The 6,611-nt window shown below is 46.4% G+C and overlaps 1 protein-coding gene across 1 annotated transcript in view; it reads right to left on the bottom strand.

The window, feature by feature from the left end:
- GJA4 (gap junction protein alpha 4) overlaps positions 1-5,705 on the bottom strand; it is a 7,527-nt gene extending 1,822 nt beyond the window's left edge. Inside the window, exon 1 of the mRNA XM_015423820.1 lies at positions 5,658-5,705. The gene's annotated coding sequence lies outside the window, so the exon portion shown is untranslated. The remainder of the gene's footprint in view (positions 1-5,657) is intronic.
- Positions 5,706-6,611: the final 906 nt, after the last annotated feature.

The raw sequence follows: 6,611 nt of genomic DNA, 5'->3' as shown, positions 1-6,611 counted from the left end.
CCCACACAGCTTAATGAGCAGGAATGAGCAACATTTCATGCCTCTTCTCAGGCACCCGAGTTTAGAAACATGCTAAGATGGCCATTCTTTTTGCCTCCCTAGCCATTTCCAAAACCATCATGACCATCTCCCAAGAAAAGAGAGTCCAGTGGCTACCCTCAACCCCTCCTTTCTTCTGGTGGCCCCAAAGAACTTTGGTGCTTTTATTGCTTTAGAGTTCTGGAAGATGTCTCCCATGGTCTGAATGCCAGAAGAGGGGGGCCCATGTGCCTTTGCAGCTTAAAAACACACTGCACATATATACTGAGGGGTATGCAAAGGGCTATGTAGATTTGTGAATATTCTATTTGTAGCACCATTCTGTGCTTAATGCTTGACAGAGGCCCACGAACTTAAATGGAAGGGCAGGGCAGGGAGTGGACACATGGGGCCAGTGATACAAATAGCATTGTTGCCTACCTCCAGGTGGTAAAGGTAAAGGTTCCCTTGCTTGAAAGCCAGTCGAATCCGACTCTAGGGTTGCGGTGCTCATCTCTGTTTCAAAGCCAAAGAGCCAGCGCTGTCCGAAGACGTTTCCGCGGTCATGTGGCCGGCATGACTAAACACCAAGGTGGACGGAACGCTGTTACCTTCCCACCAAAGTGGTACCTATTTATCTACTTGCAATTTCTTGCTTTCGAACTGCTAGGTTGGCAGGAGCTGGAACTAGAGACGGGAGCTCACTCCATCATGCGGCACCTGGGTCTTGAACTGCTGAACTACTGACCTTCCACCGCCTGCAGTTCAGCGTCTTAACCACTTGAGCCACCGCAGCTCCAGGTAGGACCTCCCAAAATTGCAACTGATCTCCAGATGATAGAGATCAGCCCCCCTGGAGAAAACGGGCTACTTATTATATCTTGCTGACCTTCCTTCTCTCCACAGGCTCCACCCCCAAATTTCCAGGAGATCTTCAGACTCCACCTGGAGGTTACAAACCCTAGACATGAGTGTTAAGTCCATGCTTGTGTTACATTGTGTGGAGCCAGCTGTCCGACTACAAACAGTCCTGGGCTGCCAAGATTTCTCTTCTTGTGCTGGGTTAAATAAAATTTTGTACTGGTATGCCCAATACTTTGTAGTACACTTTTCTCCCTTCCTTTCATTCAAGCAATTCGGGGTAGCGTGCATGGTTTTGCCTTCTCCGTTTTACCATCACAACAACCCTGTGAGGTGGGCAAGGCTGAAAGAGAGTGACTGTCCAAAGTTACACAGTGAGCTTCATGGAAGAATGAGGATTTGAACCCAGGCCTTCCAGATCCAAGCATGATAGTCTAAAACCACTGCACCTACCTGGAGATGCATAGAGAAAAAAGACACAGAAGTATTTGTATTATACAGGATTTTTTTTTCTAAGATGAGGTTACAAAGAGGTACAAGCTTTCAAAACCTCACCGACCTATTAAGCTACAATTATCCCCTAATTTAGTTTGTTGCAGTATAATCCTCATGGGTCAGAAATGCCAGATCATATCTTGGATCGGTAGGATCCAATGATATTGCACAGCTTAGATGATGGAGAGACGGCCCCCACTTGTGACATGGTTTGCCCAGCATATTTTAAATACCTCCCATTAGGATATGTCCTACACCTAGTGTACACCAAGTTCTCTTAAACAAGCATGGCCATGGCTGTTGTGGTTGGGTGCTTATGTTTTCCATCTCCTAATTTTAATAGTTTTGGGGATAGAAGGAAAGTACTTTTCAGACCTCCAAATAATTAATGAGAAACTTCCTAGTCCTGCATTGGGGAGGGGGTTGGACTAGATGGTCTGTATGGCCCCTTCCAACTCTATGATTCTATGACATTGCCTAGTGAGCTTTTTCCTAGGGTTCCCAACCTTCAAGGTGGGCCCTGGAAATCTCCCAGAATTACAACTGATCCCCAGACTAGAGAGATCAATTCCCCCAGGGAAAATGGCTGCTTCGGAGGGTGGACTTTATGGCATTGTACCCTGATGAGGTCCCATCCCCCCATCCCACCATCCCCAGGCTTCACCCCTAAATCCCCAAAGAATTTCCCACCTTGGAGTTGGCAATACTATTTGTCACTGACTTGTAAGGCGGAAGCTTTTCAAACTACTATTAATGATGCACACATGCAGACCATGCAGAATTGGGATTGTAGGGCAGCAGTTAGCCCTACATAAAAAGAAGCTAGGCCTCACTGTTACAAAGTTTAAAAGTGCTGAGGCACAGTCTGCTGAAAGCGCAGAGCATCTTATATATATATAATTCTCCTAATGCGTTGCCTTTTTCCAGCTGAGTGGGTGATTTCAGACCTAGGGCTGCCAGCCTCCAGGTGGGGCCTGGAGATCTCCCGCTTTTACAGCGGATCTCCAGCTGACAGAGATCAGCTCCCCTGGAGAAAATGGCTGCTCTGAAGGGTGGACTGTATGGCACTGTACCATGCTGAGGCCCCTGAGGCCCCTCCCCTCCCCAAATCCCCAAATCCCACCCTCTCCTGGCTCCACCCCCAAAGTCTCCAGGTATTTTCCGACCCAGACCTGGCAACCCTATTCAGACCAGACACAGACTTTCAGCCTAACGTACCTCACAGGGTTGTTGTGCAGATTAAAAGGGGGAGAGGAGAAAGATGTAAGCTGTTTTGGCCCCCACTGAAGAGAAAGACTGTACTTTTCCTCCTGTGGAACCATTGTTGCCAGTCTCCAGGTGAGGGCTGGAGATCACTCAGAATTCCAACTGCTTTCCAGATGGCAGAGATCAGTTCCCTTGGATAAAATAATGGACTCTGTGTCCTTATACCCTGCTGAGATGGAAAGCTGAAGTCAGAGGGGCAGATAAAGGTAGGTTGATGATTGCCTGGAAAGGAGACAGGGTTGCCAGCTCCAGGTTGGGAAATTCCTGGAGATTTGAGGGGTGGAGCCTGGAGGGGGTGAGGTTTGAGGAGGGGTGTGACCTCAGATAGGTACAATGCCATAGGCTCCACCCTCCAAAGCAGCCATTTCCTCCTGGGGAATCATTGTTGCCAATCTCCAGGTGAGGGCTGGAGATCATTCAGAATTACAACTGCTCTTCAGATGGCAGAGATCAGTACCCCTGGAGAAAATGGTGGACTCTGTGTTCTTATATCCTGCTGAGATGGCTCCCTATGACAGCCAGTATGACATAGCAGTCAGGGCTTCAGAGCAGGGTAGATGCTGCAGGTGGGGAGTAGATGGAAAGCTGAAGTCAGAAGGGCAAATTAAGGCAGGTTGATGATTGGCTGGGAAGGAGAAAGGGTTGCCAGCTCCAGGTTGGGAAATTCCTGAAGATTTGAGGAATGGAGCCTGGGGAGGGTGAGGTTTGAGGAGGGGTGGGACCTCGGGCAGGTACAATGCCATAGGCTCCACCCTCCAAAGCAGCTATTTCCTCCTGGGGAACCACTGCTGCCAATCTCCAGGGGAGGGCTGGAGATCCCTCAGAATTACAACTGCTCTTCAGATGGTATAGATCAGTTCCCCTGGAGAAAACGGTGGACTTTGTGTCATTATATGCTGCTGAGGTCATCACAACAAATTGACGCTGAGTGCCCAAGGCCAGGGCATGCACCCAGAGCCTCTTTCTAGAGCTTGTTGTATTTATTTCCACAATGGGCCTTATTCCTAGTCATATAGAAGAACATAAGAAGAGGAGTTCAGACTTCCTTCTAAATAAGGTGCATGCCAGGCCACTGAACTTTGCCTTTTCCACAGACTTAATAGTCAGGAGTGCATCCAATCAATATGAAGCTTTCAGGAGTTGGTCAGAAAGGTTAGGGCTTCTACTAGTCCTCCTATGAAATAATAGCAGCCAAGATTGACAGGAACTCCTTTACACGTTAGAAAACACTAAATGCTAGGTTGGCAGCAGTTAAAATATTCAAACAATGCCCTTGTTAGGAGAACAGGCCAATGGAAAGCAGGAGACAGAGCAAAACGGAGAGCACAGCCAAAGTGGTGTAGCGCTTAGACCATCAGACTACGATCTGAGAGACCCAGGTTCTAATCCCCACTCTGCCATGGAAGCTCAGTGGGTGACTTTGGGCCAGTCACACACAGCCTAACCTACCTCACAGGGCTGTTTTGAGGGTAAAATGGAGGACAGGAGAAAAAATGTAAGCCTCTTTAGGGTTCAATTAGGGAGAAAGGTAAAGTATAAATGAAGCAAATAAAATAAAAAATAGATTATACAGGTGTGATTTAAAGAAAGGAATTTTGGTTTAAATGCCAGTGCAATAGACTCCCTGGCTGGTCTGAGTCACAGTTGCCTTACTTCATTAACCAAGAGAAATAAAAAATAAAATTGCAAAATATTTCAGAATCTTGAAGGGCATTTGTTATCCTCTAGCAAGTATAAAGCTTGGGATGCTGTAAACTAGGCTTCAAATATTCTCCTAACCTCTCAAGGACACCTTTGTAGAACATTATGTATCTATAAGCAATAAGAAATGATCAAAGATCCATCACTGTGTTCAAATTCACCCTTTGTTTCTTTATCATATACCTAATTCAAGTGTTGGATCTCTACTAAGTTTCTTTATATGTTCTTTATAAATTCTGCATTGTCCAGATATACATTCTTGTTGTTTCCTTTTTAAACACAGAGTTAAGTGGATGAATGAACTAGAAGAGAATCTTTGGATGGATGAGCTAACATAGATTTTTTTTAGGTTAAGACTTAAAAAAAAAACTTTTGAAAAGCTGCAGTAAGGAGAATGGGAAAGTATAGGCCCAACCAGAGTAATCACAGCTTCCTGCAGCCCCGTTTAGATTCCCTGTCCTCCTTTTCTCACCTTAAAAGTTCTTCCACTATAACCCTTCCCCATAACTTAGAAGACTGGACTTTTTTTCTCTGCTCCTAATGTTATAAAGGACAGGAAGCCAATCAACAAAGGATACCTGCCAGGTTTGGCTCTTAAAGTGCTAGCTTTTAAACTCACACAATAGGAAAGAGAGGTACCTGCTAGAGCTAGAAAAACCAAAGAGAAAGCAGGGTCAGCCAGGAATGAAATTATGCCAAGAGAGACCCTGGACATACAAATGAAAGTACACATTTTGCAAAAAGCTCTTTCTCCTTTTTCCCAAAGCAAACTAAGAAAGCCTGTGCAAGTGAGCTCAGCTTAGCATTACCAAGAAAAGAAACCCCTGGCCTGGTTTGGTGCTTTTGACAGCCTTTTGACCTTCAGAAAGCAGCTGGTGAAGCTTTTCATATAATGGAGATGAGTGTTTTCACCTGCTGCTCTGTGGTTGTTAAAGTCATAGCCCTAGGTGCTGATGAAGGATCTGGCAACTTGGCCCAAATTCAGTGCATGTGATCCTAGTTAGGGCTTTCTTTTGGGAGAGATGACTAGCCTTAGAGCTTGTATTTTACAGCAAGGCTAAGCATGGAGCCTTGTTTATAGGTCTCAGGTGTGCCTTTGAGCATGTGCAAAGTGCCTTTCTCTTCTCCATAGAGTAAATCATTTAGTCCATTAAGGGCAGGGGGAAGTCAATGCCAGGGTACAAAGGTATACTAGACAGTTTTGAACCCCAGGATTTTTCATTTGTAATGCCTCAAGGATCTGACCTTAGGAATCATAACTATGGAACTCCTGGGACTGGAAGACCTCTGCAACTTCAGATAATTATAGTACTCACCAGCCAAGCAGTTTCTCAGATTGGAAGTCCAAACTCCTGCTTTTAAAGGTCTAAATTCAGTTCTGCTCCAGAAGTTGTCAGAAAAAATTGCAGTGGAGGAGAGTTCCAGATCTGTGCCAGCACAAAAACCTTTTGCAGGGATCCAGGAAACTCCAGCGATGTTATGAAGAGATGACCATAATAACTTTTAGATGAGTTCAGAGGGGAGGAGCTGGAGGAAATGGGAGGGGGGAAGAGAGGTGGAGATTGGGAGGGGGGAGGTTTGGTACAGACCGGGGCTGGTTCTTGTTCAGAGTGTGGCAGCTGTTCAGGCAGGTGGACTGTGGGGTCAAGATGAGAAGCTGGGGTGACATCACCTGCTTCCTGGCTAGATCCCCAAAAAAGCCCTGAACAAAAGAACATGGAGGAAAGGCAAGAGCTTGCTGAGGGGGCATTGAGGCACCGAGGCAGGCTGTGGCCTCTACTCACTGCTTTCCTAAGAGAAAGGAGAGCTGTCGGGATGTCAGGGAAATAGGAAGTGTAGGAAAACAGCCCAGACTGAAATAACAAACACTGCAGGTTGGGAGGCTTTTCTGGCAGAGAGCAATGAGGGGGGAAATCCTGGACAAAAAGGTCTTTGCCAGCGCTGCAAAGCGTGAGAATCTCAACCGGGCAGAAGTTGACTCTACAATTCCTGGTTGCAGAAAGGGGCATGCAGGTGTGGATATCAGCACACCCTTGCCACTTGCTTGCTCCAAAGGAAACCAAAGAAGAAGAAGAAGAGATTGGATTTATACCCCGCCCTTCACTTGGAGTCTCAGAGCAGCTTACAAACTCCTTTCCCTTCCCCTCCCCACAACAGACACCCTGTGAGGTGGGTGGGGCTGAGAGAACTCTGACACAAACTGCTCTTTTTCAAGGACAGCTGTGCCAGAGCTTGTGACTGACCCAAGGTCACATCAGCAGGTGCAAGTG

Source organism: Gekko japonicus, unplaced genomic scaffold (genome assembly GCF_001447785.1).
Source record: "Gekko japonicus isolate JY-2015 unplaced genomic scaffold, Gekko_japonicus_V1.1 scaffold180, whole genome shotgun sequence".
Classification (NCBI taxonomy): domain Eukaryota; kingdom Metazoa; phylum Chordata; class Lepidosauria; order Squamata; family Gekkonidae; genus Gekko; species Gekko japonicus.
The sequence above is the reverse complement of the archived record's forward strand: the minus strand, read 5'-3'. Positions and strand labels throughout refer to the sequence as shown.